This window comes from Tachypleus tridentatus, chromosome 12 (genome assembly GCF_004210375.1).
Source record: "Tachypleus tridentatus isolate NWPU-2018 chromosome 12, ASM421037v1, whole genome shotgun sequence".
In the NCBI taxonomy this organism is placed as follows: Eukaryota; Metazoa; Arthropoda; class Merostomata; order Xiphosura; family Limulidae; genus Tachypleus; species Tachypleus tridentatus.
Genome location: NC_134836.1, coordinates 11,124,831 through 11,139,402, shown reverse-complemented (window position 1 = coordinate 11,139,402; position 14,572 = coordinate 11,124,831). Strand labels below are relative to the sequence as shown.

The 14,572-nt window shown below is 33.1% G+C and overlaps 1 protein-coding gene across 4 annotated transcripts in view; it reads left to right on the top strand.

Moving 5' to 3' along the window:
• The first annotated feature begins 4,243 nt into the window (after window positions 1–4,243).
• The window catches only part of LOC143234465 (sushi, von Willebrand factor type A, EGF and pentraxin domain-containing protein 1-like), a 54,084-nt gene continuing 43,755 nt past the window's right edge, over window positions 4,244–14,572 (top strand). Inside the window, exon 1 of one of the 4 annotated variants that reach the window (XM_076471851.1) lies at window positions 4,244–4,546. The gene's annotated coding sequence lies outside the window, so the exon portion shown is untranslated. The remainder of the gene's footprint in view (window positions 4,547–14,572) is intronic. The other 3 variants (XM_076471852.1, XM_076471854.1, XM_076471853.1) reach the window with 3 other exon arrangements.

Sequence of the window (14,572 nt, the reverse complement as noted above, 5' to 3'; positions counted from 1 at the left end):
TCGTGATAGTTTTGTTCTTCTTGTGGTATAGACTGTTTAAACTGATACACCCACTTTTAGGTTAATTAAATAACTTATTGAGGGAAACACCTGTTATGTAAGGATATCAGATATATAGTTCTGATGAACCGAGTGAGAAAAACGCCTGCTATGTAAAGACAGCAAATATATAGTTATGATGAACCTGGTGACGGAAAAGCCTGTTAGGTAAGGATGTAGTAAAATGTTAAAATGAAAAATTATCATGACAGAAATGTCTAACGGTATAGCATGCAAGAAAACTTGCTATAGAAACGTCTCATCAAGACGTGACTTGGAAAGCGGAATTATCGACCAACTTTTTTTTTTAAACTTCCGTTATTCAAAAGTAGCAGGACATAACGACATTAAGTTGTTACATTACCTTCTTAAACTTCCGTTATTGTAAATGCCATCTTAATCTATTTTAATATCACTTTTTAATGATAAACTTTCTTTCCTCTAGCCATTTCTTTCTGACCTCATTATAGCCCTTGCTGTCGTGGCAATACAAGTAATTAATGGTTTTTTTATATAATTCAGTAATTAAATCGCTAAATTTCCCTAACATTTTTTTTTTTAAGTGCATTCTGGTTTCATTTTGAACTCGGAGGTCGTACGGTCTTTCATAGAAATATAAATCGTACTGTCTTAAGTGAAACATTACCCTCCATTCTGCAAAATCCAGGGGAAAACACACATATTCTGGACGGATCTACAAGGCGTGAAAAGAAGTGAAAGAGAAAACCAATCGTAGCAGTTAATGTATCTTAACTGAGTGTATACAGAGGATGATTTCTAACCAAACAGATTAGGTTTCCTTCAAATGATCTGTTTAATGTTTAGGATATAGATGGTTAATAAGACGTTACTGTGGATTTTAGGTAAATTACCTAACTGAATACTGAATCACTATATGTAATAATTTTTTCGTTAGTTTCAAAATATCTGTATTTGTATTTCTTGTGTATAATATTTAGAATGATTATTTTATGCAGTTCACCTAATATTGTTTAAAACAGGAAACTGCTTTAAAAAGAACTAAAATAACACTGACCACTGTTTAATGTACAACAATCGGTGCTTAGCGTACACCAACCATTCTTTAATTGACGACAATCATTGTTTTATGTATGACAGCCATCATTTAGTCTACAACAATTACTTCTTAGTGTAAAACGATTCTATCTCGAATCTCTTCTTCATTAACAATTAGAGCCATGTATTAGGAATCAGGTACTTAAACCGTCTTCTACGAATTATTCTCTTTCGAAAATCATGTGATAATTTTCGTTCTAAAATGAAGTCGAAGCCAGTTTGATATTTCATCCCTGAATGGTCATCTTGTTTCAGGAACATCGGACAGGTTAGTGAAAAGAAGCCTTATGTTTCAGATATCACGCTCAAACTCGCAAAACTTGAAGCGATGTTGAAAAGTCAAAGGTCACAGCAAAGAATTTTGTTTGTTTTCACTTGTGACAGAAGCACTAGGTTTCAGATGATGAACAGAGAGAAATGAAATTCCTCTTCATGGATTCATCAAAGACTATCTTTATTTTATCTTGTAACAGAATCACATGTAACACGAGTTGAACACCGGACCGAAATTATAACTTCGCGAAGAAAACATATTCATCTTATTATGGAGAGCGTTCGTGTGAAAAACAAAACTAATTGATCAATGATCAAAGTCAACTCCACATACATGTACCTTAAAAATCCTAAATTAGTGTGTAAGATACGTTTCATGTACAATAATATAAAATGTTAAAATCAGTACCATATATACCACACTATGTCAATATCATAGCTTCAAAATAGGTATCGCTACAACGTGCTGAAATAATTGATCGAAATCAGTTTCAGTTATACTGCACTGTGTCAGTATCACTGGTTAACATAGATGTTGTTACAATGCTCTGAAATAAATTAACAAAATCAGTTCCATTTACACTATTCTAGGCCAAGGTCAAAAAACAAAATTAGTTTCATTAATACTATACTAAAACCACTAATTATACCTTTTTCTGTAACACTTATAATTTAGTCTCCCATTAACACGTGTAAAAACTAATTCCTCGATGTACTGAAACGACTCAAAAGAAGATATTAGATGCAATTCATTGTACATTTTTATTAAATATTTGACATTACCTCTACATGAACACACTACTGAAGTACTGTTATAGCCGGTATATAAACAATATACCGATATTGCTAACCAACATGAGGTAGTGTTAAAAGCCCTAGCTGTAAACAATGTACCAATATGGTTAACCAGGATAAATCAGTGTTAACACTCCTCTTTGTAAACAATGTAACGATATAGTTAACCAGAATAAAGTAGCGTTAGCAGTATCCTCTATAAACAATGCACCTACCCTTATAGTTACCAGAATAATGTAGACTTAACAGTCCTCTCTGTAAACAATGTACTGATATAATTAACCATAATAAGGTGGTGTTAACAATACTTTCTGTGAATAATATACTGATATAGTTAACCAGAGTAAGATAAGTTAGTATTAATAGTTCTCTCTGTAAACTATGTACTGATATGGTTAACCAGGGTAGAGTAGTATTAACAGTTCTCTCTGTAAACTATGTACTGATATGGTTAACCAGGGCCCTCTCTGTAAACAATGTATCGATATAATTAACCAAATGTCAGTGAAATGAAATGTGTGAAAACAATGCTCTTCCATGGAACGTGGAACAAGAAAAAATACGCGATCAAATCCTGGTTTTCTGTATCTGTTTGTAGTTATTAAGTATGTTGTAAAAAAAACAAACTGGAAAAGCATGTGACCCCGGCTAGCTAGTGAGACAGATAACTAGATAGTTTGGGTGTACGGATGTCGAAGTTACTTTTTTTATTTTAACTATTTGTATCGCACTGGTATAATATGGTGACACATGAGGACTTATTTTTAATTAGACTTACTAGTTGCTGACTTCGCTGAAAACCTTCCTCGGCTGAGAACGGACAGCGCACTTTGGCCTCACGTGGATCTTTATGAGATTAGGAGTTGCCTTGGATTTTAAAAGTGAAAGACACTCTAGCCCTTGACCTTTGTTCAGTAGGCTACCACGACAACAGTCTTCAGTCCTTAAAGCTTAGTATTAGCAAGTCAACGATGAAGATGAGCTATATCTTCTTACGTTCTTATCTCCTTGTTTCATATTTTACTCAATTACTTTTTACAAGATTAATTATTTCAAATGACTAGTTTGTTTGATTTTTATTCACAGAGGATATTGTAGTCTGTAGTGAAAGAATGATAAATTTAAAGCAATATCAACAAAAACCATATTCTGGGTTTCTGTTTACCACAAGTTATATGTTAGTACAACCACTTTCTGGGTTACTGTTTACTACATACACGACATTTAAACGTTACTACAATTACATTCCCTGTTACTGGTTACCACATACATAACAGTTGAACATTAGTACAACCACTTTCTGGGTTACGGTTTACCACATACTCGACAGTTAACACGTCACTACAACCACATTCCAGGTTACTGTTTATCATATACATGACAGTTAAACACTTTTACAATTATATTCCGGGTTACTGTTTACCACATACCCGACAATTAACACGCTACTACAATCACATTCTGGGTTATTGTTTATCATTAACATAGCTACTATTTAACGCAAGTGTTATAAACCAACATTAACTTTATTACATGTTTTCTACTGTTCGTCGCTTATACTAAGTGATTTTATATGCCCTTTGATGTGTGTTTATCTATTGTGTTTAGGAAACACCTGTTTCCTGTGTTAACCGTCACTTTGAGTGTATTCTGCAATACGTTAACTATTATTTAAGACGTTTTTGTCGTATATTAACCATTACTTAGTGTTACATTACTTAGAAAATCTTTGTTGTGTGTTAATCGTCACTTAGTTATTTTTTGTGTAACTTGTTACTTATTTTGCCTTACTTAACAAATCTTTATTGTATGGTAATTGTTACTTAGTTTTGCATTATTTAGCACATTTGTTTTTGTGCTAACTGTTATTTTGTGTATGTTATGTAACTTGTTAATAGTCGTTTCATAAAATTACACCATAACGCTGTGTTTATTAGTTTGATTTTCCTCCCATATTTCAAGCTTAGCGTTGATGGTATAATCTGTCCTAGTACTGTAATTGCAGTAGTTTCCAACAGGTGACGCTTTAGTTGTGGTTAGATGTCAACAGATAATTGATAGAAAATATCGCTTCACGGAACGAAGCACAATTCTTCTTCTAAATTTCTTTAGTTTGTTACACAATGTTATCAGATAGTAACGTAACATTTTTAGGAAAGAATACGAAAACCGCATGAAAATATAATTAAAATATCTCCAAGAAACCAATAAATTTAGGAGTATTAGAGTCGCATTATGATTATTTCAGTCCATTTGTACAATTTTAAAATATACTCCAGAAAAGTGAAGACTGGAATGATTAGTGACATGAAAAGTTTCACACAGCTCAGCCATCCAGCTAAGGTCTTGCTTTTTCTCACAGGTGAGTACGTTGATAAACAAAAATCTCAGAATTTGTAGATAATATATTTGACTTATAACTACAGTAGTGGTTCTTACTTTCTAGGTGTTCTCTTCAGTTTAACTTGTAGTAGAGGTTCTTATTTATCCTGATCGGACTCAGGATGAACGTTTACGTTTATATGAGTAGTAAACTTGGGATTTGGGATGAATTTTTTTCATTCAGATAATGTGTGTGCATCAATTAGAAAATTGTAGAATAATCAGTTAAACTAAGTTTGAAAAATGAATCTATAGTGGTAAAATAAAAATATAATACTGGTTGAACAAAGCTAGAAACAATGTGTTATTATTGGTAAGATATGTATCAGACAGACAGTGGCACTGCATATGTAGAGATGGCTCGTATTATTCATCGAAATGGGTACTTTGGATATCTTCTCTATAAATCATCAGAACTTTACAATATTATACAGTGTTTCCTTTTATAACAATATCTATGAAATGACTGAGTCATAAGTTCTGGGAATGTTTTTAAATATCGTAGCAAAAAGTATGAATTTCTTGTTCTTCTGCTTAGTTTTTATCACGCGATAACTCAAAAACCAAAACAATGGTGTCAACCAATTTCACTCAGGTGACATAGTTTCAAACGGGGTATCAACTTTTATAAGAATTGTTAATAACTAGTAGCAAATTTAAAAAATCATAATTTTAATGTAAACTTGTTATCATCGCCCCCTTGGAGTTAGCTTTCTTACGAACACACCACCACGTTCCTTTAAAAAGCTTCAATACAAGTTGAAACAGGAATTTCTAGCCAATAATAGATAAACAATAAATATTACAGTTGGAACCTCATTGTATTTAGAACGTGGTTATAAACACAACCTTCCTATGTCTATAGAAACACTGCATTATAACACGCAAAGAAATAACTTTACAAAATAGGAAGTAACTGTAGGGATGGCTTATATCAATACTTCAGAAACGACGGAAACAAGACAGTAGGGATGGGATTTGTATCATACGTATATAATAACAAGACCAAGAATTGAGATGTAGTGATATATATATATATAACTATTAATCACAACTGAGTTTAATTTATCATATTCTTATCTGTTAACATTCTACCACACTGCGTGTCTGTATTACTAGGTAGGGATGAGGTAACTGTTTTGTTTCCACTGTTTTCTAGGGATTGATATTAGCTATCCCTACATTTACTTCCTATTTTGAAAAACATTTTCTTTACTTTAGGCTTTAGAGTAATAGTTGGACGAAGCAACACAGCAACGTGTTATTATTGGTAAGATAAAAATAGAATAATAGTTGTAGAAAGCTAAAAACAATGTAACTGTATCAATAAGTATAAATTTATTTCTTTTGTAAAGAGCTGGAAGTTGTTGTTGTTGTTGTTTTGAATTAAGCACAAAGCTACACAATGGGCTATCTGTGCTCTGCCCACCACGGGTATCGAAACCCGGATTTTAGCGTGTAAGTCCGCAGACATACCGCTGAGCCACTGGGGGCCAAAGAGCTGGAAACAGCCTGTCTCCACTGATAAGATAAAAGCTTGGAACAATGTATTTGTATTGATCACTCGGGTATGTTAATAATATTTTATATCAGTTTATAGGTATCAACGATCAAATGAAAAGTTATTATTTGATGATCGCAACGTGAACACCGGATGGTTGGTCTTTTAATTGTTTACAGTTATAATCATATAGCTTAGTCTTTCACGTTTATAAATGAAATTTCTATAACATAAATGTGATAAAATTAATTACCACTTAATTATTAAATATGAGATAAAAACATGTAAAACAAATGTTTCGTCAAGCTAAGTTGTTGAACATTTATTGTCCCGAGACAGTTTTTGATATTATATTAAACTTACATTGATCCAAAGACGGTTTTTGATGTTATATTAAACGTATAAGTAATGTCCCTGAAGTAATGTCCTATTTTCGGTTCAGAAAAAGAGAAGGGATTTCAAACGCTTTTAATGTTATTTAATCAATAATGTACTTTCCATTATTATTAATTACTTCCTGCCAACGATTCACAAACTTCTGAATGTCACTTCTATAAAATTCTTGGAGTTTGGAGTAATAGAATGTAGAGAGGGTAGTTTTGACATCTTCATGTGTTCCAAGTTCTTTTCCATCAAGATGATTCTGAAAACTTTGAAATAGATGATAATCAGATGGAGCAAGATCTGGAAAATAAGGAGGATGTGGAACTTTGTCCCAGTCTAGCTTTTCAACAAGGATCAACAAACATCTTTGCAGATGTGGTCCTTGCTGTATGGGTCCTCGTACTATCCTGGTGTAACACAACACCTTTATGATTCATCATAGTAGGCCTCTTTTCTATCAGTGCAACATTCACGTAACTATTGTGTTTTTTTTTGTTTTTTGAATTTCGCACAAAGCTACTCAAGGGCTATCTGTGCTAGCCGTCCCTAATTTAGCAGTGTAAGACAAAATGGGCTATTTGTGTTCTGCTTATCACGGGTATCGAAACCAAGATTTTAGCGGTGCATGTCCGCAGATATACTACTGTGCCACTAATGGTGCTGGTAGAATGATTTTTAGTTTTATTCTAAGTAAATAGCTTAGTGTAATCGGAAGTTAATATTAATTACCAGTTGACGACTTTAGTTTTAGCAGTTTTCTTAATTCACATTCTTGATCTCATAACTGAAAAATGTTGATAACAAACTTTGTCTCTGAATATAGCTTATCTAATTAAAAAACAACTTAGACGTAAAAAAACGTGGGGCCAAAAAGATTATGCGTGAAACTTGAAGGGTTGAAATAAAAACTGTCCGCCAAACTGGTAGCTACATTTGTAACATTGACAAGAATGTTACAGTAAATAAGCATCCACTAATTTGTTAGGCCACATTTTTTTCTTAATTCTGAATGTCATGGTGGATGAAATAAAATATATAATCTAGGTAACTATTTAATAAATATATCTGTAAAATGTTTATCAATGTTATAAGTGTAGCTACCAGTTTCACCCCCAATTTGAATTTCATTACTTTTAGTCGCACATTCAATCCTTTTTTCCTGCACCTTTTTAACACAGCTAAGTTGTTGTTGATTAGATGTCCTGACTTTTTGCCAACATGAGCCAACAAACCACACCAAATAAAAAAAGTGACACTGAACAACAACCAACATCAGCCTAATGCAAACCTATAATTCGGAAGAAATATTTACTGTACTTTACATAACAAATCAGATTCTATAAAATATATTGTTTGTTTTGGAATTTCGCACAAAGCTACTCGAGGGCTATCTGTGCTAGCCGTCCCTAATTTAGCAGTGTAAGACTAGAGGGAAGGCAGCTAGTCATCACCACCCACCGCCAACTCTTGGGCTACTCTTTTACTAACGAATAGTGGGATTGACCGTCACATTATACGCCCCCACGGCTGGGAGGGCGAGCATGTTTAGCGCAACGCGGGCGCGAACCCGCGATCCTCGGATTGCGAGTCGCACGCCTTACGCGCTTGGCCATGCCGGGCCCCTCTAACTATTGACAATAGAAGTCTAATGTAATTGTTACATTGAGTGGCAGCAACTCAAAGTGGATCACACCAACAGCATCCCACCAAATGCTTAACAAGACTTTCCTAGGGTGGAGGTCAATTTTGTGGTGTGCTTTAGCCAGTTTACCTACACTGAGCCATTGTCTACAGCTCTTAATATTTTTATAAAATATCCATTTTTCATCTTCAATCACTAACCTGTCCAAAAAAAGATGAGTTACTTTCACGAAAGTGCAGAGAAGTGCAAATGTCCACTCTAAAGTCAGCTTCTGTCAAAGCATGGGGACCCATTTTCCAAGTTTTGACACCTTTCCAAGTTGTTGCAGATGACAGTGAACTGTCGAATAGGTTGAAGTAATCTTCTGTGCTAGTTCTTCAACTGTTAAAGCACAACCTTCATCAAGTGCAGCCAGCAGCAAGTCATCATTAAACTCAACAGGCCGATCTGAACGTGGTGCATCACTTAAGCTGTAATCACTTAATGTGAACTTCTGAAACCACCTTCGATATTTTCTTTCATTAAGAGACTCCACACCATAAACACCACAAATGTTTCGTGTAGTTTCTGCAGCATTGTTGCCTTTTTTACTCATAAAGCATTATATGCCTCATGCGCTTTTCATACACATCTATCATAATGGTTTATTTGATTAATGATCTGAAAAAGTTGAGTTGGGTTAGTTTTTAGGTGGTTTCTGATGGTATATTGAAACTTATATTGGTCCAGAGACGGTTTCCGATGCTATATTAAACGTATATAATAGTTTTGAGACGGTTTTTTTGATATTATATTAAATTCAATTCGGCCCAGAGGCGGTTTCTGATGTTATATTAAACTTATATTAGTCCAGAGACTATTTTTGATGATATGTTAAACTGATATTAATCCAAGTGTAAGATAAAAGTGTGGTACTTAAGCTACGACTCTCAAATGTAAGATAAGAGTGTGGTTCTTAAGCTACGACTCTCACTTGTAAGATAAGAGTATGGTTCTTAAGCTACGACTCTCAAGTCTAAAATAAGAATATGGTTCTTAAGCTACGGCTCTCAAGTGTAAAATAAGAGCGTGGTCCTCACGCTACGGCTCTCACTTATAAGATAAGAGTGTGGTCCTTAAGCTACGGCTCTCAAGGGCAAAATAAGGGTGAGTTCCTTGAGGTACAGCTCTCACTTGTGAGATTAGAGCGTTGTTCTTTAGTTACGACTCTCAAGTGTAAAATAAGAATGTGGTCCTTAAGCTACGACTCTAAAATGTAAGATAAGAGTGTGGTCCTTAAGCTACGGCTCTCAAGGGCAAAATAAGGGTGAGTTCCTTGAGCTACAGCTCTCACTTGTGAGATTAGAGCGTCGTTCTTTAGTTACGACTCTCAAGTGTAAAATAAGAATGTGGTCCTTAAGCTACGACTCTCAAATGTAAGATAAGAGTGTGGTCCTTAAACAAGTTCCGTAAGTGCCAAGATCAACTTCAACAAAACACTGTAGAAGAATACCATACTTTTCCTGAAATAACAGGAATGGAATAGGTTCAAAAATATAGTTATGAAATATGTAGAACGAAAGTGAAGGAAAAACAAGGCAAAAAGTCTCATCTTGGTAGACTGGAAAAATTAGGGAAAAAGTAAAATAAAATAAAAATGTCTTCCAAGCATAGCTGAAAAATAAAACTGAAGATAGGTATGTGAACTATAGAATAGCAAGGAAATAAAACGACATAAAAATAAAGAAAGTCAAAAAAATCATGGTAACAATTTGGAGCAGATCTGGTAACAACGGAAAGAACAGCAGTCGGAACTTTTCTATAGTAGATACAGTAATGTATAATAGTGGTTTGTTGAAGTTAACTAGATACGTTAATATATAGTGTTGGTATGTTGAAGTTAACTACGTACACTGAGATATAGCATAAATATAAGAAAGCTGGTTTGTCAGAACGTAAGTAACAGTAATGAAAATTCACTCGGATCCCTATAACTGTTGCATATCGCTTTACTTCATTGTACGTACTTAAGTTGAGATCGACACAGTTTGGGTTTACTCTTCTGGAGCATATATACAAGGAGCTCCTTAAAGAAGCCCTATTTATAACTAGCGTTCCCTGATCGCTTTCTTTAACATAGAAACACACGAATATGTTGTAATAATATGTTGTAGACCTGTATATAGTACGTGCATGTTAGACAGTTTCTTGTTGTGTCATTGTACTCACAAGACTGGTACAAGAGTCCGGTTTATTCAAGTTAACCCTGAAAAAGGTCCATGGACGAGAGGTCACGGAACTTTACGGTGTAGTATTGCAAGTGATATGACTTGAGAAAATGTCACAGCTTCACAATAATGTAGTTTTATAAGATGTCAAGCTGAGAAATGGACACAAGATTTCACAGAAGTATCACAATAGGTCAAGCTGAGAACAGTAGGCCTACAACAATCGTATAGAGAAGTTACTTTGCACACTAAGTTTAGATTGATTTTTGAGCACCTACCTACTTGTGGCATTAAGACACCAAAAATTAATGGAATATGTGTATTTTTTTCTATTTCTATCTAATATCCAAAGCAAAAATGTTTAACAAATTAATTTAAATTCTGAGGTTTCAATTACTCATTAAAACTAGTCAAAGTAAGAAAAGTTTTAGTTTAATCGAGACTTAAGTTTATAGCATATGAGAAGTCTTAATGAGTTCTGAAAATGGATTTGATTTTAGAAAAATAGAATACAGTTAATTTACTTTGTTAAAAATGCACTATCTGTTAACCATATGTGTAATGAAAATGATAATTTAAAACAAATTATTTTAACGTACTCACATAGGGCTTTTCATGACAGACCTTCAGGCACATGTGTTTACTGCATATTTTGGAAAAAAATCAAAACTTTGATGTTTGAAACGATTTTTTCTTGTAATAAGAGCAGTTACCAATTAATAAAGACATTTTTATTTCAATAATATAACGATTATTAAATATATCTGATAGAATGAAGTTAGCAGTTTATTTATATATTCAAATATTAGTAATACGAAGTGTGCTAATACTTATAATTGTAACAGTCCTATATTTAATCACGAATCAGCTATCTGCGTGTTTCGAAATTTGCCAGAACAACTCCACAAATAATTCACAGTTGTGATAATAAATGAAAAACAAAAATAATATTGGAATAGAAGGACTATTTAATTTTGAATTTGGATTTAATAAGAAATTTAGGACTGCATTTAAAGTTATGTATTATTAGCCATTATTATATTTTTATTTGAATTCAAATACATTTTCGTATTTCATTTCACTTATCAACCAATAAAGGGAATGGGTAGAATACACACAAATTATTATTGATAGAGCTGCTCTTACTTCAGTTTACATGAAATCAATAATAACCGTATGTAGAAATCCCCAAAGTTATAGACATGTTTATAAATTAATGGAAACTGAGTAAAAACAGATGCTACCGTCTCCAGAACAGATTCCAATTAGTCTGAAACTAGCAGTAAACAACACTTCTTCTCTGATCAGTAGACATGTCTTTCAGTCTCGAGTTGTCACGGTTTTCCTTTTATTTTCGATACTCAGGGGTAAACAGTGTTTAGAAAAAAAATCTGAGTTTAGTTAAAACTTAATTTCAACATGTCTAACATAATGTTCATTATTTGATTCTGACATCCACAAGTCAGTTTTTAACTTGTTAGTTTAATCACCAATTGCATTAACAAAATCAAAGAAGTAAAAATGTTTGACATTCAGTCCAATTCTCAATTTCAACCCCCATATTTCGTTCTTCAGGGGCTGACACACAAAGAAGACGACACTCTCCATGGTTGGATAAGTTTTATAAAACTTATCTTGGCCTATCAATTTCTTAATAACGTAATTTTCACTACACTTGATGATCAGTGTCTTACTAATTTGTCTGTCTTCATAACATACAAACTTTTTACATTAAATTTTTTTGCGCTATTACACTTGTTATCCATGTATGACACATTCAAGTTGTCTTCACATTAGTGTTGTCTTTACACTGAAGATAAAATGCTTGTTTACAACTTTATTTACAGTTGAATCTTGAGATAAATATTTCTGCAAAACTTTGTTTACAGATGAATCTTGAGGTAAATGTTTGTGTAGAACATTGTTTACAGTTGAATCTTGAGGTAAATGTTTGTGTAGAACATTGTTTACAGTTGAATCTTGAGATAAATGTTTGTGTACAACTTTATTTCATCAGTTTACAGTTGATTCTCAAAACTTTCTCGTTTAGTAAAGTAACAGCAGTAGAATCATTGTAACGTGGAGAAGTGTGATTTTGTCAGATAAAACGTTTATTCAAATGGAGAAATGTGACTTTATCAGATAAGAAGTTTTATTAAAATGGAAACATATGATTTTACAAGGTAAGATCAAAATTAGTTTTAATTTTACTTACAAGTTAAATCTTTTCGTTTTATGTGACTTATCTGTAGTAATATTTTTTCTCTACGTTGTGAACAATTTGGACAAGTTTTAAGCTATTATATCGGTAACGTAAGTGTTGGAGGGATAGCTTTGGAACTAACTAGATACAAATTTTGATTACGCAAGTCGTAACACTGATGGGGATATGGAGCAGTTCACTAGGTGGCAATCTTCTTTCATAAATTAGAACCTCGGATTACGCGATCATTCTCCACGCTTCGTATGATTGTCACATATTTTTGTGGACTTCTTTCTTTCTTCGGAATACGATCCCTAGATGTAAATATCGTATTAGGATGATTAGATATAACCAACTAGTCAAATAACATTTCGCGCAAACTAATGAAATTATTTTTTATGGATATAAGTATGTATCATTTACTAATCTGAGCTCTGTCTGTGATAGTCATTAATTTTGGCACAAAAACATAACCCAAAATATTTAACATATTTATCATAGTTAATTAAATCACACGGACGTACCATTATTTATGTAGGTTAGAAAAGCATATGTCAAACACACTCTAAAACTACGAAGCACAAAAAATAACACAAAGTTTAAATGTCCTAACTGCCCCTCAATACGTAAGCGTCGAAATTATGGTCTTCCTTCTTTAAACAGAATATATCTCCCACGTTGAGGCTTCCCGCTAGTACAGCGGTAAGTCTACGGATTTACAACGCTAAAATCAGCAGTTCGCTTCCCCGCGGTGGGCTCAGCAGATAGCCCGATGTCGCTTTGCTATGAGAAAAACACGCACATACATACACATAAATTGAGATAGATTGTGTATTCCAGTTTTAAACACTTCGTATTCCCCGATTTTAAAAAGATTATATCTTGAAACTTTAAACAAATTACAACTCCCAACTTTTAGCAGTTTATAACCCCAGCTTTAAACAGATTGCATCTTTCACATATAAATAAATTATACCTTCCTGATTTAAACAAATCGTATCTCCAAACTTTAAATATATTATATTTCCCATCTATAATGAAAATATATCTTTCAGTTTTAAACATTTTATAACCCAAGCTTTAAACAGATTATGTTAACCAGTTTTAAATATATCATATCTTCCATTTTTAACAGATTATATCTCACAACGTTAAACAGTTTATACCACCATCTTTAAACAAGTTATATCTTTCAACTTTAAGTAGATTGGATTATATATTCCAGGGTTAAAGACTATATCTCCCAACCTTAAACAGATTATATTTCTCAGCTTTAACTTGCATGAATACATGTTTACTCATTACGATCTGTAAGAGGTATTCGATGTATAAGAGTTTTGTAGGTCATGTATCTCACCCTTGGACACTTGAAAATATAGTTTAAATGCTTTCAAGGAAGTTCATTTTAAATTAATAACATTTTTTATAAATCACGATAGTTTCACAGTATCGTGTTACCGAACAAGGACTGCATTATTAAACGTTAACGCTAGCTCTTAGCTTGTTTGTTTTGACACTAGGTCGCAGCTAAGATTAATTTGTTTGTTGTGATGCTATCTCTTAGTCTATTTGTTTGTTTTGAAGCTAAGCCTAGTTTATTTATTTGTTTGGAACTAAACCTAGTTTGTTTATGTTTCTTATGAGGAAAGCTTGCTTCATTGTTTATAACTTATTTACATGAAGCTTATGGTTTTCAACTTCAACAGAAACAGAAATTTCTATTTTAATTTAATGATGTCATTAAAGCGCAAAGATTCAAGTGTTAATATAAAATAATAAGAACCCGACCGCTTTCGAAAGGTGGGCCTTTCTTCATTCCTAGTTTACCCTTGAAGTAGAAAGGTCCACCTTTCGAAAATTCGTGTTATATTGTTTTAGCTTAAATTAAATAACTCAAACACACAATTTTCTGAACAGTATGAAACTTGAAGTAATAAATAATGATCGCTAGGTGTTGAAACGTTGAAATGAATTGATTTTTCGCTCAGTAACATTATATGGTGTGAAAGAAACACAGGAAGCTTCAATATGATATATTGATTTCCTTGGCTCTTAACGTACACTTGGCT